This window comes from Haliotis cracherodii, unplaced genomic scaffold, assembly GCF_022045235.1.
Source record: "Haliotis cracherodii isolate W230 unplaced genomic scaffold, xgHalCrac1.p SCAF_3, whole genome shotgun sequence".
NCBI classification, from domain to species: domain Eukaryota; kingdom Metazoa; phylum Mollusca; class Gastropoda; order Lepetellida; family Haliotidae; genus Haliotis; species Haliotis cracherodii.
This window is the reverse complement of record NW_027266286.1, coordinates 71,556,745-71,579,131: the sequence shown is the minus strand read 5'-3', so window position 1 is coordinate 71,579,131 and position 22,387 is coordinate 71,556,745. Positions and strand designations below refer to the sequence as shown.

Genomic DNA, 22,387 nt, shown 5'->3' with positions numbered 1-22,387 from the left:
TGAAATGGGTAAATTGCTTTGAAATGAAGTTAATGTGTCCTTGTTAACGTGTCCTGGTTCTGTGGTGTAGTGGTTATCACGTCTGCTTTACACGCAGAAGGTCGCGAGTTCGAACCTCGCCAGAACCTCTTTTTGCATGCACTTTTCTTTTTCACCACCAAATGATCAAATAAAGGACTTCCGTTTCATTCACATTTCTTCTGTAACATTCATTTATATTCTCGTCGTTCTCCACCAAGCATTCACTTTCCCAATACAAACGAGTTTAGTTGCAAATCACTTTCTTTTGTTGGACATAAAGAAAACATACCCGAGTGTGCTGTTTTCAGTTGATAGCAATAAAATGTCAGTTGTTAGTTGAGGGAAGATGAAAGACGACAAACATCTGCTTAAAACTGGAAAACCACATTTAAACAGGGTTATTTGAAGAAAGATGAAATGGGTAAATTGCTTTGAAATGAAGTTAATGTGTCCTTGTTAACGTGTCCTGGTTCTGTGGTGTAGTTGTTATCACGTCTGCTTTACACGCAGAAGGTCGCGAGTTCGAACCTCGCCAGAACCTCTTTTTGCATGCACTTTTCTTTTTCACCACCAAATGATCAAATAAAGGACTTCCGTTTCATTCACATTTCTTCTGTAACATTTATTTATATTCTCGTCGTTCTCCATCAAGCATTCACTTTCCCAATACAAACGAGTTTAGTTGCAAATCACTTTCTTTTGTTGGACATAAAGAAAACATACCCGAGTGTGCTGTTTTCAGTTGATAGCAATAAAATGTCAGTTGTTAGTTGAGGGAAGATGAAAGACGACAAACATCTGCTTAAAACTGGAAAACCACATTTAAACAGGGTTATTTGAAGAAAGATGAAATGGGTAAATTGCTTTGAAATGAAGTTAATGTGTCCTTGTTAACGTGTCCTGGTTCTGTGGTGTAGTTGTTATCACGTCTGCTTTACACGCAGAAGGTCGCGAGTTCGAACCTCGCCAGAACCTCTTTTTGTAAGCACTTTTCTTCTTTACCACCAAATGATCAAATAAAGGACTTCCGTTTCATTCACATTTCTTCTGTAACATTCATTTATATTCTCGTCGTTCTCCACCAAGCATTCACTTTCCCAATACAAACGAGTTTAGTTGCAAATCACTTTCTTTTGTTGGACATAAAGAAAACATACCCGAGTGTGCTGTTTTCAGTTGATAGCAATAAAATGTCAGTTGTTAGTTGAGGGAAGATGAAAGACGACAAACATCTGCTTAAAACTGGAAAACCACATTTAAACAGGGTTATTTGAAGAAAGATGAAATGGGTAAATTGCTTTGAAATGAAGTTAATGTGTCCTTGTTAACGTGTCCTGGTTCTGTGGTGTAGTTGTTATCACGTCTGCTTTACACGCAGAAGGTCGCGAGTTCGAACCTCGCCAGAACCTCTTTTTGCATGCACTTTTCTTTTTCACCACCAAATGATCAAATAAAGGACTTCCGTTTCATTCACATTTCTTCTGTAACATTTATTTATATTCTCGTCGTTCTCCATCAAGCATTCACTTTCCCAATACAAACGAGTTTAGTTGCAAATCACTTTCTTTTGTTGGACATAAAGAAAACATACCCGAGTGTGCTGTTTTCAGTTGATAGCAATAAAATGTCAGTTGTTAGTTGAGGGAAGATGAAAGACGACAAACATCTGCTTAAAACTGGAAAACCACATTTAAACAGGGTTATTTGAAGAAAGATGAAATGGGTAAATTGCTTTGAAATGAAGTTAATGTGTCCTTGTTAACGTGTCCTGGTTCTGTGGTGTAGTGGTTATCACGTCTGCTTTACACGCAGAAGGTCGCGAGTCTGAACCTCGCCAGAACCTCTTTTTGCATGCACTTTTCTTTTTCAACACCAAATGATTAAATAAAGGACTTCCGTTTCATTCACATTTCTTCTGTAACATTCATTTATATTCTCGTCGTTCTCCATCAAGCATTCACTTTCCCAATACAAACGAGTTTAGTTGCAAATCACTTTCTTTTGTTGGACATAAAGAAAACATACCCGAGTGTGCTGTTTTCAGTTGATAGCAATAAAATGTCAGTTGTTAGTTGAGGGAAGATGAAAGACGACAAACATCTGCTTAAAACTGGAAAACCACATTTAAACAGGGTTATTTGAAGAAAGATGAAATGGGTAAATTGCTTTGAAATGAAGTTAATGTGTCCTTGTTAACGTGTCCTGGTTCTGTGGTGTAGTTGTTATCACGTCTGCTTTACACGCAGAAGGTCGCGAGTTCGAACCTCGCCAGAACCTCTTTTTGTAAGCACTTTTCTTCTTTACCACCAAATGATCAAATAAAGGACTTCCGTTTCATTCACATTTCTTCTGTAACATTCATTTATATTCTCGTCGTTCTCCATCAAGCATTCACTTTCCCAATACAAACGAGTTTAGTTGCAAATCACTTTCTTTTGTTGGACATAAAGAAAACATACCCGAGTGTGCTGTTTTCAGTTGGTAGCAATAAAATGTCAGTTGTTAGTTGAGGGAAGATGAAAGACGACAAACATCTGCTTAAAACTGGAAAACCACATTTAAACAGGGTTATTTGAAGAAAGATGAAATGGGTAAATTGCTTTGAAATGAAGTTAATGTGTCCTTGTTAACGTGTCCTGGTTCTGTGGTGTAGTGGTTATCACGTCTGCTTTACACGCAGAAGGTCGCGAGTTCGAACCTCGCCAGAACCTCTTTTTGTAAGCACTTTTCTTTTTCACCACCAAATGATCAAATAAAGGACTTCCGTTTCATTCACATTTCTTCTGTAACATTCATTTATATTCTCGTCGTTCTCCATCAAGCATTCACTTTCCCAATACAAACGAGTTTAGTTGCAAATCACTTTCTTTTGTTGGACATAAAGAAAACATACCCGAGTGTGCTGTTTTCAGTTGATAGCAATAAAATGTCAGTTGTTAGTTGATGGAAGATGAAAGACGACAAACATCTGCTTAAAACTGGAAAACCACATTTAAACAGGGTTATTTGAAGAAAGATGAAATGGGTAAATTGCTTTGAAATGAAGTTAATGTGTCCTTGTTAACGTGTCCTGGTTCTGTGGTGTAGTGGTTATCACGTCTGCTTTACACGCAGAAGGTCGCGAGTTCGAACCTCGCCAGAACCTCTTTTTGCATGCCCTTTTCTTTTTCACCACCAAATGATCAAATAGAGGACTTCCGTTTCATTCACATTTCTTCTGTAACATTTATTTATATTCTCGTCGTTCTCCATCAAGCATTCACTTTCCCAATACAAACGAGTTTAGTTGCAAATCACATTCTTTTGTTGGACATAAAGAAAACATACCCGAGTGTGCTGTTTTCAGTTGATAGCAATAAAATGTCAGTTGTTAGTTGATGGAAGATGAAAGACGACAAACATCTGCTTAAAATTGGAAAACCACATTTAAACGGGGTTATTTGAAGAAACATGAAATGGGTAAATTGCTTTGAAATGAAGTTAATGTGTCCTTGTTAACGTGTCCTGGTTCTGTGGTGTAGTTGTTATCACGTCTGCTTTACACGCAGAAGGTCGCGAGTTCGAACCTCGCCAGAACCTCTTTTTGTAAGCACTTTTCTTCTTTACCACCAAATGATCAAATAAAGGACTTCCGTTTCATTCACATTTCTTCTGTAACATTCATTTATATTCTCGTCGTTCTCCATCAAGCATTCACTTTCCCAATACAAACGAGTTTAGTTGCAAATCACTTTCTTTTGTTGGACATAAAGAAAACATACCCGAGTGTGCTGTTTTCAGTTGGTAGCAATAAAATGTCAGTTGTTAGTTGAGGGAAGATGAAAGACGACAAACATCTGCTTAAAACTGGAAAACCACATTTAAACGGGGTTATTTGAAGAAACATGAAATGGGTAAATTGCTTTGAAATGAAGTTAATGTATCCTTGTTAACGTGTCCTGGTTCTGTGGTGTAGTGGTTATCACGTCTGCTTTACACGCAGAAGGTCGCGAGTTCGAACCTCGCCAGAACCTCTTTTTGCATGCACTTTTCTTTTTCAACACCAAATGATGAAATAAAGGACTTCCGTTTCATTCACATTTCTTCTGTAACATTCATTTATATTCTCGTCGTTCTCCATCAAGCATTCACTTTCCCAATACAAACGAGTTTAGTTGCAAATCACATTCTTTTGTTGGACATAAAGAAAACATACCCGAGTGTGCTGTTTTCAGTTGATAGCAATAAAATGTCAGTTGTTAGTTGAGGGAAGATGAAAGACGACAAACATCTGCTTAAAACTGGAAAACCACATTTAAACAGGGTTATTTGAAGAAAGATGAAATGGGTAAATTGCTTTGAAATGAAGTTAATGTGTCCTTGTTAACGTGTCCTGGTTCTGTGGTGTAGTGGTTATCACGTTTCTTTACACGCAGAAGGTCGCGAGTTCGAACCTCGCCAGAACCTTTTTTTGCATGCACTTTTCTTTTTCAACACCAAATGATCAAATAAAGGACTTCCGTTTCATTCACATTTCTTCTGTAACATTCATTTATATTCTCGTCGTTCTCCATCAAGCATTCACTTTCCCAATACAAACGAGTTTAGTTGCAAATCACTTTCTTTTGTTGGACATAAAGAAAACATACCCGAGTGTGCTGTTTTCAGTTGATAGCAATAAAATGTCAGTTGTTAGTTGAGGGAAGATGAAAGACGACAAACATCTGCTTAAAACTGGAAAACCACATTTAAACAGGGTTATTTGAAGAAAGATGAAATGGGTAAATTGCTTTGAAATGAAGTTAATGTGTCCTTGTTAACGTGTCCTGGTTCTGTGGTGTAGTGGTTATCACGTCTGCTTTACACGCAGAAGGTCGCGAGTTCGAACCTCGCCAGAACCTATTTTTGTATGCACTTTTCTTTTTCACCACCAAATGATGAAATAAAGGACTTCCGTTTCATTCACATTTCTTCTGTAACATTCATTTATATTCTCGTCGTTCTCCATCAAGCATTCACTTTCCCAATACAAACGAGTTTAGTTGCAAATCACTTTCTTTTGTTGGACATAAAGAAAACCTACCCGAGTGTGCTGTTTTCAGTTGATAGCAATAAAATGTCAGTTGTTAGCTGAGGGAAGATGAAAGACGACAAACATCTGCTTAAAACTGGAAAACCACATTTAAACAGGGTTATTTGAAGAAAGATGAAATGGGTAAATTGCTTTGAAATGAAGTTAATGTGTCCTTGTTAACGTGTACTGGTTCTATGGTGTAGTGGTTATCACGTCTGCTTTACACGCAGAAGGTCGTGAGTTCGAACCTCGCCAGAACCTCTTTTTGTAAGCACTTTTCTTCTTTACCACCAAATGATCAAATAAAGGACTTCCGTTTCATTCACATTTCTTCTGTAACATTCATTTATATTCTCGTCGTTCTCCATCAAGCATTCACTTTCCCAATACAAACGAGTTTAGTTGCAAATCACTTTCTTTTGTTGGACATAAAGAAAACATACCCGAGTGTGCTGTTTTCAGTTGATAGCAATAAAATGTCAGTTGTTAGTTGAGGGAAGATGAAAGACGACAAACATCTGCTTAAAACTGGAAAACCACATTTAAACAGGGTTATTTGAAGAAAGATGAAATGGGTAAATTGCTTTGAAATGAAGTTAATGTGTCCTTGTTAACGTGTCCTGGTTCTGTGGTGTAGTGGTTATCACGTCTGCTTTACACGCAGAAGGTCGCGAGTTCGAACCTCGCCAGAACCTTTTTTTGCATGCACTTTTCTTTTTCAACACCAAATGATCAAATAAAGGACTTCCGTTTCATTCACATTTCTTCTGTAACATTCATTTATATTCTCGTCGTTCTCCATCAAGCATTCACTTTCCCAATACAAACGAGTTTAGTTGCAAATCACTTTCTTTTGTTGGACATAAAGAAAACATACCCGAGTGTGCTGTTTTCAGTTGATAGCAATAAAATGTCAGTTGTTAGTTGAGGGAAGATGAAAGACGACAAACATCTGCTTAAAACTGGAAAACCACATTTAAACAGGGTTATTTGAAGAAAGATGAAATGGGTAAATTGCTTTGAAATGAAGTTAATGTGTCCTTGTTAACGTGTCCTGGTTCTGTGGTGTAGTGGTTATCACGTCTGCTTTACACGCAGAAGGTCGCGAGTTCGAACCTCGCCAGAACCTATTTTTGTATGCACTTTTCTTTTTCACCACCAAATGATGAAATAAAGGACTTCCGTTTCATTCACATTTCTTCTGTAACATTCATTTATATTCTCGTCGTTCTCCATCAAGCATTCACTTTCCCAATACAAACGAGTTTAGTTGCAAATCACTTTCTTTTGTTGGACATAAAGAAAACCTACCCGAGTGTGCTGTTTTCAGTTGATAGCAATAAAATGTCAGTTGTTAGCTGAGGGAAGATGAAAGACGACAAACATCTGCTTAAAACTGGAAAACCACATTTAAACAGGGTTATTTGAAGAAAGATGAAATGGGTAAATTGCTTTGAAATGAAGTTAATGTGTCCTTGTTAACGTGTACTGGTTCTGTGGTGTAGTGGTTATCACGTCTGCTTTACACGCAGAAGGTCGTGAGTTCGAACCTCGCCAGAACCTCTTTTTGTAAGCACTTTTCTTCTTTACCACCAAATGATCAAATAAAGGACTTCCGTTTCATTCACATTTCTTCTGTAACATTCATTTATATTCTCGTCGTTCTCCATCAAGCATTCACTTTCCCAATACAAACGAGTTTAGTTGCAAATCACTTTCTTTTGTTGGACATAAAGAAAACATACCCGAGTGTGCTGTTTTCAGTTGATAGCAATAAAATGTCAGTTGTTAGTTGAGGGAAGATGAAAGACGACAAACATCTGCTTAAAACTGGAAAACCACATTTAAACAGGGTTATTTGAAGAAAGATGAAATGGGTAAATTGCTTTGAAATGAAGTTAATGTGTCCTTGTTAACGTGTCCTGGTTCTGTGGTGTAGTTGTTATCACGTCTGCTTTACACGCAGAAGGTCGCGAGTTCGAACCTCGCCAGAACCTCTTTTTGCATGCACTTTTCTTTTTCACCACCAAATGATCAAATAAAGGACTTCCGTTTCATTCACATTTCTTCTGTAACATTCATTTATATTCTCGTCGTTCTCCATCAAGCATTCACTTTCCCAATACAAACGAGTTTAGTTGCAAATCACATTCTTTTGTTGGACATAAAGAAAACATACCCGAGTGTGCTGTTTTCAGTTGATAGCAATAAAATGTCAGTTGTTAGTTGAGGGAAGATGAAAGACGACAAACATCTGCTTAAAACTGGAAAACCACATTTAAACAGGGTTATTTGAAGAAAGATGAAATGGGTTAATTGCTTTGAAATGAAGTTAATGTGTCCTTGTTAACGTGTTCTGGTTCTGTGGTGTAGTGGTTATCACGTATGCTTTACACGCTGAAGGTCGTGAGTTCAAACCTCGCCAGAACCTCTTTTTGTAAGCACTTTACTTTTTCACCACCAAATGATCAAATAAAGGACTTCCGTTTCATTCACATTTCTTCTGTAACATTCATTTATATTCTCGTCGTTCTCCATCAAGCATTCACTTTCCCAATACAAACGAGTTTAGTTGCAAATCACTTTCTTTTGTTGGACATAAAGAAAACATACCCGAGTGTGCTGTTTTCAGTTGATAGCAATAAAATGTCAGTTGTTAGTTGAGGGAAGATGAAAGACGACAAACATCTGCTTAAAACTGGAAAACCACATTTAAACAGGGTTATTTGAAGAAAGATGAAATGGGTAAATTGCTTTGAAATGAAGTTAATGTGTCCTTGTTAACGTGTCCTGGTTCTGTGGTGTAGTTGTTATCACGTCTGCTTTACACGCAGAAGGTCGCGAGTTCGAACCTCGCCAGAACCTCTTTTTGCATGCACTTTTCTTTTTCACCACCAAATGATCAAATAAAGGACTTCCGTTTCATTCACATCTCTTCTGTAACATTCATTTATATTCTCGTCGTTCTCCATCAAGCATTCAATTTCCCAATACAAACGAGTTTAGTTGCAAATCACTTTCTTTTGTTGGACATAAAGAAAACATACCCGAGTGTGCTGTTTTCAGTTGATAGCAATAAAATGTCAGTTGTTAGTTGAGGGAAGATGAAAGACGAAAAACATCTGCTTAAAACTGGAAAACCACATTTAAACAGGGTTATTTGAAGAAAGATGAAATGGGTAAATTGCTTTGAAATGAAGTTAATGTGTCCTTGTTAACGTGTCCTGGTTCTGTGGTGTAGTGGTTATCACGTCTGCTTTACACGCAGAAGGTCGCGAGTTCGAACCTCGCCAGAACCTCTTTTTGTAAGCACTTTTCTTCTTTACCACCAAATGATCAAATAAAGGACTTCCGTTTCATTCACATTTCTTCTGTAACATTCATTTATATTCTCGTCGTTCTCCATCAAGCATTCACTTTCCCAATACAAACGAGTTTAGTTGCAAATCACATTCTTTTGTTGGACATAAAGAAAACATACCCGAGTGTGCTGTTTTCAGTTGATAGCAATAAAATGTCAGTTGTTAGTTGAGGGAAGATGAAAGACGACAAACATCTGCTTAAAACTGGAAAACCACATTTAAACAGGGTTATTTGAAGAAAGATGAAATGGGTAAATTGCTTTGAAATGAAGTTAATGTGTCCTTGTTAACGTGTCCTGGTTCTGTGGTGTAGTGGTTATCACGTCTGCTTTACACGCAGAAGGTCGCGAGTTCGAACCTCGCCAGAACCTCTTTTTGTAAGCACTTTTCTTCTTTACCACCAAATGATCAAATAAAGGACTTCCGTTTCATTCACATTTCTTCTGTAACATTCATTTATATTCTCGTCGTTCTCCACCAAGCATTCACTTTCCCAATACAAACGAGTTTAGTTGCAAATCACATTCTTTTGTTGGACATAAAGAAAACATACCCGAGTGTGCTGTTTTCAGTTGATAGCAATAAAATGTCAGTTGTTAGTTGATGGAAGATGAAAGACGACAAACATCTGCTTAAAACTGGAAAACCACATTTAAACGGGGTTATTTGAAGAAACATGAAATGGGTAAATTGCTTTGAAATGAAGTTAATGTATCCTTGTTAACGTGTCCTGGTTCTGTGGTGTAGTGGTTATCACGTCTGCTTTACACGCAGAAGGTCGCGAGTTCGAACCTCGGCAGAACCTCTTTTTGCATGCACTTTTCTTTTTCAACACCAAATGATCAAATAAAGGACTTCCGTTTCATTCACATTTCTTCTGTAACATTCATTTATATTCTCGTCGTTCTCCATCAAGCATTCACTTTCCCAATACAAACGAGTTTAGTTGCAAATCACATTCTTTTGTTGGACATAAAGAAAACATACCCGAGTGTGCTGTTTTCAGTTGATAGCAATAAAATGTCAGTTGTTAGTTGAGGGAAGATGAAAGACGACAAACATCTGCTTAAAACTGGAAAACCACATTTAAACAGGGTTATTTGAAGAAAGATGAAATGGGTAAATTGCTTTGAAATGAAGTTAATGTGTCCTTGTTAACGTGTTCTGGTTCTGTGGTGTAGTGGTTATCACGTTTCTTTACACGCAGAAGGTCGCGAGTTCGAACCTCGCCAGAACCTTTTTTTGCATGCACTTTTCTTTTTCAACACCAAATGATCAAATAAAGGACTTCCGTTTCATTCACATTTCTTCTGTAACATTCATTTATATTCTCGTCGTTCTCCATCAAGCATTCACTTTCCCAATACAAACGAGTTTAGTTGCAAATCACTTTCTTTTGTTGGACATAAAGAAAACATACCCGAGTGTGCTGTTTTCAGTTGATAGCAATAAAATGTCAGTTGTTAGTTGAGGGAAGATGAAAGACGACAAACATCTGCTTAAAACTGGAAAACCACATTTAAACAGGGTTATTTGAAGAAAGATGAAATGGGTAAATTGCTTTGAAATGAAGTTAATGTGTCCTTGTTAACGTGTCCTGGTTCTGTGGTGTAGTTGTTATCACGTCTGCTTTACACGCAGAAGGTCGCGAGTTCGAACCTCGCCAGAACCTCTTTTTGCATGCACTTTTCTTTTTCAACACCAAATGATCAAATAAAGGACTTCCGTTTCATTCACATTTCTTCTGTAACATTCATTTATATTCTCGTCGTTCTCCATCAAGCATTCACTTTCCCAATACAAACGAGTTTAGTTGCAAATCACTTTCTTTTGTTGGACATAAAGAAAACATACCCGAGTGTGCTGTTTTCAGTTGATAGCAATAAAATGTCAGTTGTTAGTTGAGGGAAGATGAAAGACGACAAACATCTGCTTAAAACTGGAAAACCACATTTAAACAGGGTTATTTGAAGAAACATGAAATGGGTAAATTGCTTTGAAATGAAGTTAATGTGTCCTTGTTAACGTGTCCTGGTTCTGTGGTGTAGTGGTTATCACGTCTGCTTTACACGCAGAAGGTCGCGAGTTCGAACCTCGCCAGAACCTCTTTTTGTAAGCACTTTTCTTCTTTACCACCAAATGATCAAATAAAGGACTTCCGTTTCATTCACATTTCTTCTGTAACATTCATTTATATTCTCGTCGTTCTCCACCAAGCATTCACTTTCCCAATACAAACGAGTTTAGTTGCAAATCACATTCTTTTGTTGGACATAAAGAAAACATACCCGAGTGTGCTGTTTTCAGTTGATAGCAATAAAATGTCAGTTGTTAGTTGAGGGAAGATGAAAGACGACAAACATCTGCTTAAAACTGGAAAACCACATTTAAACAGGGTTATTTGAAGAAAGATGAAATGGGTAAATTGCTTTGAAATGAAGTTAATGTGTCCTTGTTAACGTGTCCTGGTTCTGTGGTGTAGTTGTTATCACGTCTGCTTTACACGCAGAAGGTCGCGAGTTCGAACCTCGCCAGAACCTCTTTTTGCATGCACTTTTCTTTTTCACCACCAAATGATCAAATAAAGGACTTCCGTTTCATTCACATTTCTTCTGTAACATTCATTTATATTCTCGTCGTTCTCCATCAAGCATTCACTTTCCCAATACAAACGAGTTTAGTTGCAAATCACTTTCTTTTGTTGGACATAAAGAAAACATACCCGAGTGTGCTGTTTTCAGTTGATAGCAATAAAATGTCAGTTGTTAGTTGAGGGAAGATGAAAGACGACAAACATCTGCTTAAAACTGGAAAACCACATTTAAACAGGGTTATTTGAAGAAACATGAAATGGGTAAATTGCTTTGAAATGAAGTTAATGTGTCCTTGTTAACGTGTCCTGGTTCTGTGGTGTAGTGGTTATCACGTCTGCTTTACACGCAGAAGGTCGCGAGTTCGAACCTCGCCAGAACCTCTTTTTGCATGCACTTTTCTTTTTCACCACCAAATGATCAAATAAAGGACTTCCGTTTCATTCACATTTCTTCTGTAACATTCATTTATATTCTCGTCGTTCTCCACCAAGCATTCACTTTCCCAATACAAACGAGTTTAGTTGCAAATCACTTTCTTTTGTTGGACATAAAGAAAACCTACCCGAGTGTGCTGTTTTCAGTTGATAGCAATAAAATGTCAGTTGTTAGTTGAGGGAAGATGAAAGACGACAAACATCTGCTTAAAACTGGAAAACCACATTTAAACAGGGTTATTTGAAGAAAGATGAAATGGGTAAATTGCTTTGAAATGAAGTTAATGTGTCCTTGTTAACGTGTCCTGGTTCTGTGGTGTAGTGGTTATCACGTCTGCTTTACACGCAGAAGGTCGCGAGTTCGAACCTCGCCAGAACCTCTTTTTGCATGCACTTTTCTTTTTCAACACCAAATGATCAAATAAAGGACTTCCGTTTCATTCACATTTCTTCTGTAACATTCATTTATATTCTCGTCGTTCTCCATCAAGCATTCACTTTCCCAATACAAACGAGTTTAGTTGCAAATCACTTTCTTTTGTTGGACATAAAGAAAACATACCCGAGTGTGCTGTTTTCAGTTGATAGCAATAAAATGTCAGTTGTTAGTTGAGGGAAGATGAAAGACGACAAACATCTGCTTAAAACTGGAAAACCACATTTAAACAGGGTTATTTGAAGAAAGATGAAATGGGTAAATTGCTTTGAAATGAAGTTAATGTGTCCTTGTTAACGTGTCCTGGTTCTGTGGTGTAGTGGTTATCACGTCTGCTTTACACGCAGAAGGTCGCGAGTTCGAACCTCGCCAGAACCTCGTTTTGTAAGCACTTTTCTTTTTCAACACCAAATGATCAAATAAAGGACTTCCGTTTCATTCACATTTCTTCTGTAACATTCATTTATATTCTCGTCGTTCTCCATCAAGCATTCACTTTCCCAATACAAACGAGTTTAGTTGCAAATCACTTTCTTTTGTTGGACATAAAGAAAACATACCCGAGTGTGCTGTTTTCAGTTGATAGCAATAAAATGTCAGTTGTTAGTTGAGGGAAGATGAAAGACGACAAACATCTGCTTAAAACTGGAAAACCACATTTAAACAGGGTTATTTGAAGAAAGATGAAATGGGTAAATTGCTTTGAAATGAAGTTAATGTGTCCTTGTTAACGTGTCCTGGTTCTGTGGTGTAGTGGTTATCACGTCTGCTTTACACGCAGAAGGTCGCGAGTTCGAACCTCGCCAGAACCTCTTTTTGTAAATTGTTTGATAGGCATTACTTAGAAGTTGACGGATGACAAGATAGACACAATTTTTTACGGATAACAACTTCTTTAATACTGTAAAAGGCGACGTTTCGGTATAGATCCTTATACCGTTGTCAAGCAAGACTGACCTATACCGAAACGTCGCCTTTTACAGTATTAAAGAAGTTGTTATCCATAAAAAATTGTGTCTACCTCTTTTTGTAAGCACTTTTCTTCTTCAAACGAGTTTAGTTGCAAATCACTTTCTTTTGTTGGACATAAAGAAAACATACCCGAGTGTGCTGTTTTCAGTTGATAGCAATAAAATGTCAGTTGTTAGTTGAGGGAAGATGAAAGACGACAAACATCTGCTTAAAACTGGAAAACCACATTTAAACAGGGTTATTTGAAGAAAGATGAAATGGGTAAATTGCTTTGAAATGAAGTTAATGTGTCCTTGTTAACGTGTCCTGGTTCTGTGGTGTAGTGGTTATCACGTCTGCTTTACACGCAGAAGGTCGCGAGTTCGAACCTCGCCAGAACCTCGTTTTGTAAGCACTTTTCTTTTTCAACACCAAATGATCAAATAAAGGACTTCCGTTTCATTCACATTTCTTCTGTAACATTCATTTATATTCTCGTCGTTCTCCATCAAGCATTCACTTTCCCAATACAAACGAGTTTAGTTGCAAATCACTTTCTTTTGTTGGACATAAAGAAAACATACCCGAGTGTGCTGTTTTCAGTTGATAGCAATAAAATGTCAGTTGTTAGTTGAGGGAAGATGAAAGACGACAAACATCTGCTTAAAACTGGAAAACCACATTTAAACAGGGTTATTTGAAGAAAGATGAAATGGGTAAATTGCTTTGAAATGAAGTTAATGTGTCCTTGTTAACGTGTCCTGGTTCTGTGGTGTAGTGGTTATCACGTCTGCTTTACACGCAGAAGGTCGCGAGTTCGAACCTCGCCAGAACCTCTTTTTGTAAATTGTTTGATAGGCATTACTTAGAAGTTGACGGATGACAAGATAGACACAATTTTTTACGGATAACAACTTCTTTAATACTGTAAAAGGCGACGTTTCGGTATAGATCCTTATACCGTTGTCAAGCAAGACTGACCTATACCGAAACGTCGCCTTTTACAGTATTAAAGAAGTTGTTATCCATAAAAAATTGTGTCTACCTCTTTTTGTAAGCACTTTTCTTCTTCAAACGAGTTTAGTTGCAAATCACTTTCTTTTGTTGGACATAAAGAAAACATACCCGAGTGTGCTGTTTTCAGTTGATAGCAATAAAATGTCAGTTGTTAGTTGAGGGAAGATGAAAGACGACAAACATCTGCTTAAAACTGGAAAACCACATTTAAACAGGGTTATTTGAAGAAAGATGAAATGGGTAAATTGCTTTGAAATGAAGTTAATGTGTCCTTGTTAACGTGTCCTGGTTCTGTGGTGTAGTGGTTATCACGTCTGCTTTACACGCAGAAGGTCGCGAGTTCGAACCTCGCCAGAACCTCTTTTTGTAAGCACTTTTCTTTTTCAACACCAAATGATCAAATAAAGGACTTCCGTTTCATTCACATTTCTTCTGTAACATTCATTTATATTCTCGTCGTTCTCCACCAAGCATTCACTTTCCCAATACAAACGAGTTTAGTTGCAAATCACTTTCTTTTGTTGGACATAAAGAAAACATACCCGAGTGTGCTGTTTTCAGTTGATAGCAATAAAATGTCAGTTGTTAGTTGAGGGAAGATGAAAGACGACAAACATCTGCTTAAAACTGGAAAACCACATTTAAACAGGGTTATTTGAAGAAAGATGAAATGGGTAAATTGCTTTGAAATGAAGTTAATGTGTCCTTGTTAACGTGTCCTGGTTCTGTGGTGTAGTGGTTATCACGTCTGCTTTACACGCAGAAGGTCGCGAGTTCGAACCTCGCCAGAACCTCTTTTTGTAAGCACTTTTCTTCTTTACCACCAAATGATCAAATAAAGGACTTCCGTTTCATTCACATTTCTTCTGTAACATTCATTTATATTCTCGTCGTTCTCCACCAAGCATTCACTTTCCCAATACAAACGAGTTTAGTTGCAAATCACTTTCTTTTGTTGGACATAAAGAAAACATACCCGAGTGTGCTGTTTTCAGTTGATAGCAATAAAATGTCAGTTGTTAGTTGAGGGAAGATGAAAGACGACAAACATCTGCTTAAAACTGGAAAACCACATTTAAACAGGGTTATTTGAAGAAAGATGAAATGGGTAAATTGCTTTGAAATGAAGTTAATGTGTCCTTGTTAACGTGTCCTGGTTCTGTGGTGTAGTTGCTATCACGTCTGCTTTACACGCAGAAGGTCGCGAGTTCGAACCTCGCCAGAACCTCTTTTTGCATGCACTTTTCTTTTTCACCACCAAATGATCAAATAAAGGACTTCCGTTTCATTCACATTTCTTCTGTAACATTCATTTATATTCTCGTCGTTCTCCATCAAGCATTCACTTTCCCAATACAAACGAGTTTAGTTGCAAATCACTTTCTTTTGTTGGACATAAAGAAAACATACCCGAGTGTGCTGTTTTCAGTTGATAGCAATAAAATGTCAGTTGTTAGTTGAGGGAAGATGAAAGACGACAAACATCTGCTTAAAACTGGAAAACCACATTTAAACAGGGTTATTTGAAGAAAGATGAAATGGGTAAATTGCTTTGAAATGAAGTTAATGTGTCCTTGTTAACGTGTCCTGGTTCTGTGGTGTAGTGGTTATCACGTCTGCTTTACACGCAGAAGGTCGCGAGTTCGAACCTCGCCAGAACCTCTTTTTGTAAGCACTTTTCTTTTTCAACACCAAATGATCAAATAAAGGACTTCCGTTTCATTCACATTTCTTCTGTAACATTCATTTATATTCTCGTCGTTCTCCATCAAGCATTCACTTTCCCAATACAAACGAGTTTAGTTGCAAATCACTTTCTTTTGTTGGACATAAAGAAAACATACCCGAGTGTGCTGTTTTCAGTTGATAGCAATAAAATGTCAGTTGTTAGTTGAGGGAAGATGAAAGACGACAAACATCTGCTTAAAACTGGAAAACCACATTTAAACAGGGTTATTTGAAGAAAGATGAAATGGGTAAATTGCTTTGAAATGAAGTTAATGTGTCCTTGTTAACGTGTCCTGGTTCTGTGGTGTAGTGGTTATCACGTCTGCTTTACACGCAGAAGGTCGCGAGTTCGAACCTCGCCAGAACCTCTTTTTGTAAATTGTTTGATAGGCATTACTTAGAAGTTGACGGATGACAAGATAGACACAATTTTTTACGGATAACAACTTCTTTAATACTGTAAAAGGCGACGTTTCGGTATAGATCCTTATACCGTTGTCAAGCAAGACTGACCTATACCGAAACGTCGCCTTTTACAGTATTAAAGAAGTTGTTATCCATAAAAAATTGTGTCTACCTCTTTTTGTAAGCACTTTTCTTCTTCAAACGAGTTTAGTTGCAAATCACTTTCTTTTGTTGGACATAAAGAAAACATACCCGAGTGTGCTGTTTTCAGTTGATAGCAATAAAATGTCAGTTGTTAGTTGAGGGAAGATGAAAGACGACAAACATCTGCTTAAAACTGGAAAACCACATTTAAACAGGGTTATTTGAAGAAAGATGAAATGGGTAAATTGCTTTGAAATGAAGTTAATGTGTCCTTGTTAACGTGTCCTGGTTCTGTGGTGTAGTTGTTATCACGTCTGCCTTACACGCAGAAGGTCGCGAGTTCGAACCTCGCCAGAACCTCTTTTTGTAAGCACTTTTCTTCTTTACCACCAAATGATCAAATAAAGGACTTCCGTTTCATTCACATTTCTTCTGTAACAGTCATTTATATTCTCATCGTTCTCCATCAAGCATTCACTTTCCCAATACAAACGAGTTTAGTTGCAAATCACTTTCTTTTGTTGGACATAAAGAAAACATACCCGAGTGTGCTGTTTTCAGTTGATAGCAATAAAATGTCAGTTGTTAGTTGAGGGAAGATGAAAGACGACAAACATCTGCTTAAAACTGGAAAACCACATTTAAACAGGGTTATTTGAAGAAAGATGAAATGGGTAAATTGCTTTGAAATGAAGTTAATGTGTCCTTGTTAACGTGTCCTGGTTCTGTGGTGTAGTGGTTATCACGTCTGCTTTACACGCAGAAGGTCGCGAGTTCGAACCTCGCCAGAACCTCTTTTTGTAAGCACTTTTCTTCTTTACCACCAAATGATCAAATAAAGGACTTCCGTTTCATTCACATTTCTTCTGTAACAGTCATTTATATTCTCATCGTTCTCCATCAAGCATTCACTTTCCCAATACAAACGAGTTTAGTTGCAAATCACTTTCTTTTGTTGGACATAAAGAAAACATACCCGAGTGTGCTGTTTTCAGTTGATAGCAATAAAATGTCAGTTGTTAGTTGAGGGAAGATGAAAGACGACAAACATCTGCTTAAAACTGGAAAACCACATTTAAACAGGGTTATTTGAAGAAAGATGAAATGGGTAAATTGCTTTGAAATGAAGTTAATGTGTCCTTGTTAACGTGTCCTGGTTCTGTGGTGTAGTGGTTATCACGTCTGCTTTACACGCAGAAGGTCGCGAGTTCGAACCTCGCCAGAACCTCTTTTTGTAAGCACTTTTCTTCTTTACCACCAAATGATCAAATAAAGGACTTCCGTTTCATTCACATTTCTTCTGTAACATTCACTTATATTCTCGTCGTTCTCCATCAAGCATTCACTTTCCCAATACAAACGAGTTTAGTTGCAAATCACTTTCTTTTGTTGGACATAAAGAAAACATACCCGAGTGTGCTGTTTTCAGTTGATAGCAATAAAATGTCAGTTGTTAGTTGAGGGAAGATGAAAGACGACAAACATCTGCTTAAAACTGGAAAACCACATTTAAACAGGGTTATTTGAAGAAAGATGAAATGGGTAAATTGCTTTGAAATGAAGTTAATGTGTCCTTGTTAACGTGTCCTGGTTCTGTGGTGTAGTGGTTATCACGTCTGCTTTACACGCAGAAGGTCGCGAGTTCGAACCTCGCCAGAACCTCTTTTTGTAAATTGTTTGATAGGCATTACTTAGAAGTTGACGGATGACAAGATAGACACAATTTTTTACGGATAACAACTTCTTTAATACTGTAAAAGGCGACGTTTCGGTATAGATCCTTATACCGTTGTCAAGCAAGACTGACCTATACCGAAACGTCGCCTTTTACAGTATTAAAGAAGTTGTTATCCATAAAAAATTGTGTCTACCTCTTTTTGTAAGCACTTTTCTTCTTCAAACGAGTTTAGTTGCAAATCACTTTCTTTTGTTGGACATAAAGAAAACATACCCGAGTGTGCTGTTTTCAGTTGATAGCAATAAAATGTCAGTTGTTAGTTGAGGGAAGATGAAAGACGACAAACATCTGCTTAAAACTGGAAAACCACATTTAAACAGGGTTATTTGAAGAAAGATGAAAAATTGGTAAATTGCTTTGAAATGAAGTTAATGTGTCCTTGTTAACGTGTCCTGGTTCTGTGGTGTAGTGGTTATCACGTCTGCTTTACACGCAGAAGGTCGCGAGTTCGAACCTCGCCAGAACCTCTTTTTGTAAGCACTTTTCTTCTTTACCACCAAATGATCAAATAAAGGACTTCCGTTTCATTCACATTTCTTCTGTAACATTCATTTATATTCTCGTCGTTCTCCATCAAGCATTCACTTTCCCAATACAAACGAGTTTAGTTGCAAATCACTTTCTTTTGTTGGACATAAAGAAAACATACCCGAGTGTGCTGTTTTCAGTTGATAGCAATAAAATGTCAGTTGTTAGTTGAGGGAAGATGAAAGACGACAAACATCTGCTTAAAACTGGAAAACCACATTTAAACAGGGTTATTTGAAGAAAGATGAAATGGGTAAATTGCTTTGAAATGAAGTTAATGTGTCCTTGTTAACGTGTCCTGGTTCTGTGGTGTAGTGGTTATCACGTCTGCTTTACACGCAGAAGGTCGCGAGTTCGAACCTCGCCAGAACCTCTTTTTGTAAGCACTTTTCTTCTTTACCACCAAATGATCAAATAAAGGACTTCCGTTTCATTCACATTTCTTCTGTAACATTCATTTATATTCTCGTCGTTCTCCACCAAGCATTCACTTTCCCAATACAAACGAGTTTAGTTGCAAATCACTTTCTTTTGTTGGACATAAAGAAAACATACCCGAGTGTGCTGTTTTCAGTTGATAGCAATAAAATGTCAGTTGTTAGTTGAGGGAAGATGAAAGACGACAAACATCTGCTTAAAACTGGAAAACCACATTTAAACAGGGTTATTTGAAGAAAGATGAAATGGGTAAATTGCTTTGAAATGAAGTTAATGTGTCCTTGTTAACGTGTCCTGGTTCTGTGGTGTAGTGGTTATCACGTCTGCTTTACACGCAGAAGGTCGCGAGTTCGAACCTCGCCAGAACCTCTTTTTGTTAGCACTTTTCTTCTTTACCACCAAATGATCAAATAAAGGACTTCCGTTTCATTCACATTTCTTCTGTAACATTCATTTATATTCTCGTCGTTCTCCATCAAGCATTCACTTTCCCAATACAAACGAGTTTAGTTGCAAATCACTTTCTTTTGTTGGACATAAAGAAAACATACCCGAGTGTGCTGTTTTCAGTTGATAGCAATAAAATGTCAGTTGTTAGTTGAGGGAAGATGAAAGACGACAAACATCTGCTTAAAACTGGAAAACCACATTTAAACAGGGTTATTTGAAGAAAGATGAAATGGGTAAATTGCTTTGAAATGAAGTTAATGTGTCCTTGTTAAAGTGTCCTGGTTCTGTGGTGTAGTTGTTATCACGTCTGCTTTACACGCAGAAGGTCGCGAGTTCGAACCTCGCCAGAACCTCTTTTTGTAAGCACTTTTCTTCTTTACCACCAAATGATCAAATAAAGGACTTCCTTTTCATTCACATTTCTTCTGTAACATTCATTTATATTCTCGTCGTTCTCCATCAAGCATTCACTTTCCCAATACAAACGAGTTTAGTTGCAAATCACTTTCTTTTGTTGGACATAAAGAAAACATACCCGAGTGTGCTGTTTTCAGTTGGTAGCAATAAAATGTCAGTTGTTAGTTGAGGGAAGATGAAAGACGACAAACATCTGCTTAAAACTGGAAAACCACATTTAAACAGGGTTATTTGAAGAAAGATGAAATGGGTAAATTGCTTTGAAATGAAGTTAATGTGTCCTTGTTAACGTGTCCTGGTTCTGTGGTGTAGTGGTTATCACGTCTGCTTTACACGCAGAAGGTCGCAAGTTCGAACCTCGCCAGAACCTCTTTTTGTAAATTGTTTGATAGGCATTACTTAGAAGTTGACGGATGACAAGATAGACACAATTTTTTACGGATAACAACTTCTTTAATACTGTAAAAGGCGACGTTTCGGTATAGATCCTTATACCGTTGTCAAGCAAGACTGATCTATACCGAAACGTCGCCTTTTACAGTATTAAAGAAGTTGTTATCCATAAAAAATTGTGTCTACCTCTTTTTGTAAGCACTTTTCTTCTTCAAACGAGTTTAGTTGCAAATCACTTTCTTTTGTTGGACATAAAGAAAACATACCCGAGTGTGCTGTTTTCAGTTTCAGTGTTTACACGTAGAAGGTCGCGAGTTCGAACCTCGCCAGAACCTCTTTTTGTAAGCACTTTTCTTCTTTACCACCAAATGATCAAATAAAGGACTTCCGTTTCATTCACATTTCTTCTGTAACATTCATTTATATTCTCGTCGTTCTCCACCAAGCATTCACTTTCCCAATACAAACGAGTTTAGTTGCAAATCACTTTCTTTTGTTGGACATAAAGAAAACATACCCGAGTGTGCTGTTTTCAGTTGATAGCAATAAAATGTCAGTTGTTAGTTGAGGGAAGATGAAAGACGACAAACATCTGCTTAAAACTGGAAAACCACATTTAAACAGGGTTATTTGAAGAAAGATGAAATGGGTAAATTGCTTTGAAATGAAGTTAATGTGTCCTTGTTAACGTGTCCTGGTTCTGTGGTGTAGTTGTTATCACGTCTGCTTTACACGCAGAAGGTCGCGAGTTCGAACCTCGCCAGAACCTCTTTTTGTAAGCACTTTTCTTCTTTACCACCAAATGATCAAATAAAGGACTTCCGTTTCATTCACATTTCTTCTGTAACATTCATTTATATTCTCGTCGTTCTCCACCAAGCATTCACTTTCCCAATACAAACGAGTTTAGTTGCAAATCACTTTCTTTTGTTGGACATAAAGAAAACATACCCGAGTGTGCTGTTTTCAGTTGATAGCAATAAAATGTCAGTTGTTAGTTGAGGGAAGATGAAAGACGACAAACATCTGCTTAAAACTGGAAAACCACATTTAAACAGGGTTATTTGAAGAAAGATGAAATGGGTAAATTGCTTTGAAATGAAGTTAATGTGTCCTTGTTAACGTGTCCTGGTTCTGTGGTGTAGTGGTTATCACGTCTGCTTTACACGCAGAAGGTCGCGAGTTCGAACCTCGCCAGAACCTCTTTTTGTAAGCACTTTTCTTCTTTACCACCAAATGATCAAATAAAGGACTTCCGTTTCATTCACATTTCTTCTGTAACATTCATTTATATTCTCGTCGTTCTCCACCAAGCATTCACTTTCCCAATACAAACGAGTTTAGTTGCAAATCACTTTCTTTTGTTGGACATAAAGAAAACATACCCGAGTGTGCTGTTTTCAGTTGATAGCAATAAAATGTCAGTTGTTAGTTGAGGGAAGATGAAAGACGACAAACATCTGCTTAAAACTGGAAAACCACATTTAAACAGGGTTATTTGAAGAAAGATGAAATGGGTAAATTGCTTTGAAATGAAGTTAATGTGTCCTTGTTAACGTGTCCTGGTTCTGTGGTGTAGTGGTTATCACGTCTGCTTTACACGCAGAAGGTCGCGAGTTCGAACCTCGCCAGAACCTCTTTTTGTAAGCACTTTTCTTCTTTACCACCAAATGATCAAATAAAGGACTTCCTTTTCATTCACATTTCTTCTGTAACATTCATTTATATTCTCGTCGTTCTCCATCAAGCATTCACTTTCCCAATACAAACGAGTTTAGTTGCAAATCACTTTCTTTTGTTGGACATAAAGAAAACATACCCGAGTGTGCTGTTTTCAGTTGGTAGCAATAAAATGTCAGTTGTTAGTTGAGGGAAGATGAAAGACGACAAACATCTGCTTAAAACTGGAAAACCACATTTAAACAGGGTTATTTGAAGAAAGATGAAATGGGTAAATTGCTTTGAAATGAAGTTAATGTGTCCTTGTTAACGTGTCCTGGTTCTGTGGTGTAGCGGTTATCACGTCTACTTTACACGCAGAAGGTCGCGAGTTCGAACCTCGCCAGAACCTCTTTTTGTAAGCACTTTTCTTTTTCAACACCAAATGATCAAATAAAGGACTTCCTTTTCATTCACATTTCTTCTGTAACATTCATTTATATTCTCGTCGTTCTCCATCAAGCATTCACTTTCCCAATACAAACGAGTTTAGTTGCAAATCACTTTCTTTTGTTGGACATAAAGAAAACATACCCGAGTGTGCTGTTTTCAGTTGGTA

General features: G+C 37.4%; 50 non-coding genes across 50 annotated transcripts; all 50 read left to right on the top strand.

Annotated features, from left to right (window-relative positions):
- The first annotated feature begins 55 nt into the window (after positions 1-55).
- On the top strand, positions 56-128 carry Trnav-uac (transfer RNA valine (anticodon UAC)). Its single transcript has one exon. It is a non-coding gene; the product is annotated as a tRNA-Val (tRNA).
- A 361-nt stretch (positions 129-489) lies between these two features.
- Positions 490-562, top strand: Trnav-uac (transfer RNA valine (anticodon UAC)). Its single transcript has one exon. It is a non-coding gene; the product is annotated as a tRNA-Val (tRNA).
- Positions 563-923: 361 nt separating this feature from the next.
- Trnav-uac (transfer RNA valine (anticodon UAC)) lies at positions 924-996 on the top strand. The gene has a single exon. It is a non-coding gene; the product is annotated as a tRNA-Val (tRNA).
- Positions 997-1,357: 361 nt separating this feature from the next.
- On the top strand, positions 1,358-1,430 carry Trnav-uac (transfer RNA valine (anticodon UAC)). The gene has a single exon. It is a non-coding gene; the product is annotated as a tRNA-Val (tRNA).
- Positions 1,431-1,791: 361 nt separating this feature from the next.
- Trnav-uac (transfer RNA valine (anticodon UAC)) lies at positions 1,792-1,864 on the top strand. The gene has a single exon. It is a non-coding gene; the product is annotated as a tRNA-Val (tRNA).
- A 361-nt stretch (positions 1,865-2,225) lies between these two features.
- Positions 2,226-2,298, top strand: Trnav-uac (transfer RNA valine (anticodon UAC)). The gene has a single exon. It is a non-coding gene; the product is annotated as a tRNA-Val (tRNA).
- A 361-nt stretch (positions 2,299-2,659) lies between these two features.
- On the top strand, positions 2,660-2,732 carry Trnav-uac (transfer RNA valine (anticodon UAC)). The gene has a single exon. It is a non-coding gene; the product is annotated as a tRNA-Val (tRNA).
- A 361-nt stretch (positions 2,733-3,093) lies between these two features.
- Trnav-uac (transfer RNA valine (anticodon UAC)) lies at positions 3,094-3,166 on the top strand. The gene has a single exon. It is a non-coding gene; the product is annotated as a tRNA-Val (tRNA).
- Positions 3,167-3,527: 361 nt separating this feature from the next.
- Positions 3,528-3,600, top strand: Trnav-uac (transfer RNA valine (anticodon UAC)). The gene has a single exon. It is a non-coding gene; the product is annotated as a tRNA-Val (tRNA).
- A 361-nt stretch (positions 3,601-3,961) lies between these two features.
- Positions 3,962-4,034, top strand: Trnav-uac (transfer RNA valine (anticodon UAC)). Its single transcript has one exon. It is a non-coding gene; the product is annotated as a tRNA-Val (tRNA).
- A 361-nt stretch (positions 4,035-4,395) lies between these two features.
- Positions 4,396-4,467, top strand: Trnav-uac (transfer RNA valine (anticodon UAC)). Its single transcript has one exon. It is a non-coding gene; the product is annotated as a tRNA-Val (tRNA).
- A 361-nt stretch (positions 4,468-4,828) lies between these two features.
- On the top strand, positions 4,829-4,901 carry Trnav-uac (transfer RNA valine (anticodon UAC)). Its single transcript has one exon. It is a non-coding gene; the product is annotated as a tRNA-Val (tRNA).
- A 361-nt stretch (positions 4,902-5,262) lies between these two features.
- Positions 5,263-5,335, top strand: Trnav-uac (transfer RNA valine (anticodon UAC)). Its single transcript has one exon. It is a non-coding gene; the product is annotated as a tRNA-Val (tRNA).
- Positions 5,336-5,696: 361 nt separating this feature from the next.
- Positions 5,697-5,769, top strand: Trnav-uac (transfer RNA valine (anticodon UAC)). The gene has a single exon. It is a non-coding gene; the product is annotated as a tRNA-Val (tRNA).
- A 361-nt stretch (positions 5,770-6,130) lies between these two features.
- Trnav-uac (transfer RNA valine (anticodon UAC)) lies at positions 6,131-6,203 on the top strand. Its single transcript has one exon. It is a non-coding gene; the product is annotated as a tRNA-Val (tRNA).
- A 361-nt stretch (positions 6,204-6,564) lies between these two features.
- On the top strand, positions 6,565-6,637 carry Trnav-uac (transfer RNA valine (anticodon UAC)). Its single transcript has one exon. It is a non-coding gene; the product is annotated as a tRNA-Val (tRNA).
- A 361-nt stretch (positions 6,638-6,998) lies between these two features.
- Trnav-uac (transfer RNA valine (anticodon UAC)) lies at positions 6,999-7,071 on the top strand. The gene has a single exon. It is a non-coding gene; the product is annotated as a tRNA-Val (tRNA).
- Positions 7,072-7,432: 361 nt separating this feature from the next.
- Positions 7,433-7,505, top strand: Trnav-uac (transfer RNA valine (anticodon UAC)). The gene has a single exon. It is a non-coding gene; the product is annotated as a tRNA-Val (tRNA).
- Positions 7,506-7,866: 361 nt separating this feature from the next.
- On the top strand, positions 7,867-7,939 carry Trnav-uac (transfer RNA valine (anticodon UAC)). Its single transcript has one exon. It is a non-coding gene; the product is annotated as a tRNA-Val (tRNA).
- Positions 7,940-8,300: 361 nt separating this feature from the next.
- Trnav-uac (transfer RNA valine (anticodon UAC)) lies at positions 8,301-8,373 on the top strand. The gene has a single exon. It is a non-coding gene; the product is annotated as a tRNA-Val (tRNA).
- Positions 8,374-8,734: 361 nt separating this feature from the next.
- On the top strand, positions 8,735-8,807 carry Trnav-uac (transfer RNA valine (anticodon UAC)). The gene has a single exon. It is a non-coding gene; the product is annotated as a tRNA-Val (tRNA).
- A 361-nt stretch (positions 8,808-9,168) lies between these two features.
- Positions 9,169-9,241, top strand: Trnav-uac (transfer RNA valine (anticodon UAC)). The gene has a single exon. It is a non-coding gene; the product is annotated as a tRNA-Val (tRNA).
- Positions 9,242-9,602: 361 nt separating this feature from the next.
- Positions 9,603-9,674, top strand: Trnav-uac (transfer RNA valine (anticodon UAC)). Its single transcript has one exon. It is a non-coding gene; the product is annotated as a tRNA-Val (tRNA).
- A 361-nt stretch (positions 9,675-10,035) lies between these two features.
- On the top strand, positions 10,036-10,108 carry Trnav-uac (transfer RNA valine (anticodon UAC)). The gene has a single exon. It is a non-coding gene; the product is annotated as a tRNA-Val (tRNA).
- Positions 10,109-10,469: 361 nt separating this feature from the next.
- On the top strand, positions 10,470-10,542 carry Trnav-uac (transfer RNA valine (anticodon UAC)). The gene has a single exon. It is a non-coding gene; the product is annotated as a tRNA-Val (tRNA).
- Positions 10,543-10,903: 361 nt separating this feature from the next.
- Positions 10,904-10,976, top strand: Trnav-uac (transfer RNA valine (anticodon UAC)). The gene has a single exon. It is a non-coding gene; the product is annotated as a tRNA-Val (tRNA).
- Positions 10,977-11,337: 361 nt separating this feature from the next.
- Positions 11,338-11,410, top strand: Trnav-uac (transfer RNA valine (anticodon UAC)). The gene has a single exon. It is a non-coding gene; the product is annotated as a tRNA-Val (tRNA).
- Positions 11,411-11,771: 361 nt separating this feature from the next.
- Positions 11,772-11,844, top strand: Trnav-uac (transfer RNA valine (anticodon UAC)). The gene has a single exon. It is a non-coding gene; the product is annotated as a tRNA-Val (tRNA).
- Positions 11,845-12,205: 361 nt separating this feature from the next.
- Trnav-uac (transfer RNA valine (anticodon UAC)) lies at positions 12,206-12,278 on the top strand. Its single transcript has one exon. It is a non-coding gene; the product is annotated as a tRNA-Val (tRNA).
- Positions 12,279-12,639: 361 nt separating this feature from the next.
- Trnav-uac (transfer RNA valine (anticodon UAC)) lies at positions 12,640-12,712 on the top strand. The gene has a single exon. It is a non-coding gene; the product is annotated as a tRNA-Val (tRNA).
- A 468-nt stretch (positions 12,713-13,180) lies between these two features.
- Positions 13,181-13,253, top strand: Trnav-uac (transfer RNA valine (anticodon UAC)). The gene has a single exon. It is a non-coding gene; the product is annotated as a tRNA-Val (tRNA).
- A 361-nt stretch (positions 13,254-13,614) lies between these two features.
- Trnav-uac (transfer RNA valine (anticodon UAC)) lies at positions 13,615-13,687 on the top strand. Its single transcript has one exon. It is a non-coding gene; the product is annotated as a tRNA-Val (tRNA).
- Positions 13,688-14,155: 468 nt separating this feature from the next.
- On the top strand, positions 14,156-14,228 carry Trnav-uac (transfer RNA valine (anticodon UAC)). Its single transcript has one exon. It is a non-coding gene; the product is annotated as a tRNA-Val (tRNA).
- Positions 14,229-14,589: 361 nt separating this feature from the next.
- On the top strand, positions 14,590-14,662 carry Trnav-uac (transfer RNA valine (anticodon UAC)). The gene has a single exon. It is a non-coding gene; the product is annotated as a tRNA-Val (tRNA).
- Positions 14,663-15,023: 361 nt separating this feature from the next.
- Trnav-uac (transfer RNA valine (anticodon UAC)) lies at positions 15,024-15,096 on the top strand. Its single transcript has one exon. It is a non-coding gene; the product is annotated as a tRNA-Val (tRNA).
- Positions 15,097-15,457: 361 nt separating this feature from the next.
- On the top strand, positions 15,458-15,530 carry Trnav-uac (transfer RNA valine (anticodon UAC)). The gene has a single exon. It is a non-coding gene; the product is annotated as a tRNA-Val (tRNA).
- Positions 15,531-15,891: 361 nt separating this feature from the next.
- Positions 15,892-15,964, top strand: Trnav-uac (transfer RNA valine (anticodon UAC)). Its single transcript has one exon. It is a non-coding gene; the product is annotated as a tRNA-Val (tRNA).
- A 468-nt stretch (positions 15,965-16,432) lies between these two features.
- On the top strand, positions 16,433-16,505 carry Trnav-uac (transfer RNA valine (anticodon UAC)). The gene has a single exon. It is a non-coding gene; the product is annotated as a tRNA-Val (tRNA).
- Positions 16,506-16,866: 361 nt separating this feature from the next.
- Positions 16,867-16,939, top strand: Trnav-uac (transfer RNA valine (anticodon UAC)). The gene has a single exon. It is a non-coding gene; the product is annotated as a tRNA-Val (tRNA).
- A 361-nt stretch (positions 16,940-17,300) lies between these two features.
- Positions 17,301-17,373, top strand: Trnav-uac (transfer RNA valine (anticodon UAC)). The gene has a single exon. It is a non-coding gene; the product is annotated as a tRNA-Val (tRNA).
- A 361-nt stretch (positions 17,374-17,734) lies between these two features.
- Positions 17,735-17,807, top strand: Trnav-uac (transfer RNA valine (anticodon UAC)). Its single transcript has one exon. It is a non-coding gene; the product is annotated as a tRNA-Val (tRNA).
- Positions 17,808-18,277: 470 nt separating this feature from the next.
- On the top strand, positions 18,278-18,350 carry Trnav-uac (transfer RNA valine (anticodon UAC)). The gene has a single exon. It is a non-coding gene; the product is annotated as a tRNA-Val (tRNA).
- A 361-nt stretch (positions 18,351-18,711) lies between these two features.
- On the top strand, positions 18,712-18,784 carry Trnav-uac (transfer RNA valine (anticodon UAC)). The gene has a single exon. It is a non-coding gene; the product is annotated as a tRNA-Val (tRNA).
- Positions 18,785-19,145: 361 nt separating this feature from the next.
- Positions 19,146-19,218, top strand: Trnav-uac (transfer RNA valine (anticodon UAC)). The gene has a single exon. It is a non-coding gene; the product is annotated as a tRNA-Val (tRNA).
- Positions 19,219-19,579: 361 nt separating this feature from the next.
- Trnav-uac (transfer RNA valine (anticodon UAC)) lies at positions 19,580-19,652 on the top strand. Its single transcript has one exon. It is a non-coding gene; the product is annotated as a tRNA-Val (tRNA).
- A 361-nt stretch (positions 19,653-20,013) lies between these two features.
- On the top strand, positions 20,014-20,086 carry Trnav-uac (transfer RNA valine (anticodon UAC)). The gene has a single exon. It is a non-coding gene; the product is annotated as a tRNA-Val (tRNA).
- Positions 20,087-20,805: 719 nt separating this feature from the next.
- Positions 20,806-20,878, top strand: Trnav-uac (transfer RNA valine (anticodon UAC)). The gene has a single exon. It is a non-coding gene; the product is annotated as a tRNA-Val (tRNA).
- Positions 20,879-21,239: 361 nt separating this feature from the next.
- Trnav-uac (transfer RNA valine (anticodon UAC)) lies at positions 21,240-21,312 on the top strand. Its single transcript has one exon. It is a non-coding gene; the product is annotated as a tRNA-Val (tRNA).
- Positions 21,313-21,673: 361 nt separating this feature from the next.
- Positions 21,674-21,746, top strand: Trnav-uac (transfer RNA valine (anticodon UAC)). Its single transcript has one exon. It is a non-coding gene; the product is annotated as a tRNA-Val (tRNA).
- Positions 21,747-22,107: 361 nt separating this feature from the next.
- On the top strand, positions 22,108-22,180 carry Trnav-uac (transfer RNA valine (anticodon UAC)). The gene has a single exon. It is a non-coding gene; the product is annotated as a tRNA-Val (tRNA).
- The last annotated feature ends 207 nt before the right edge of the window (positions 22,181-22,387 follow it).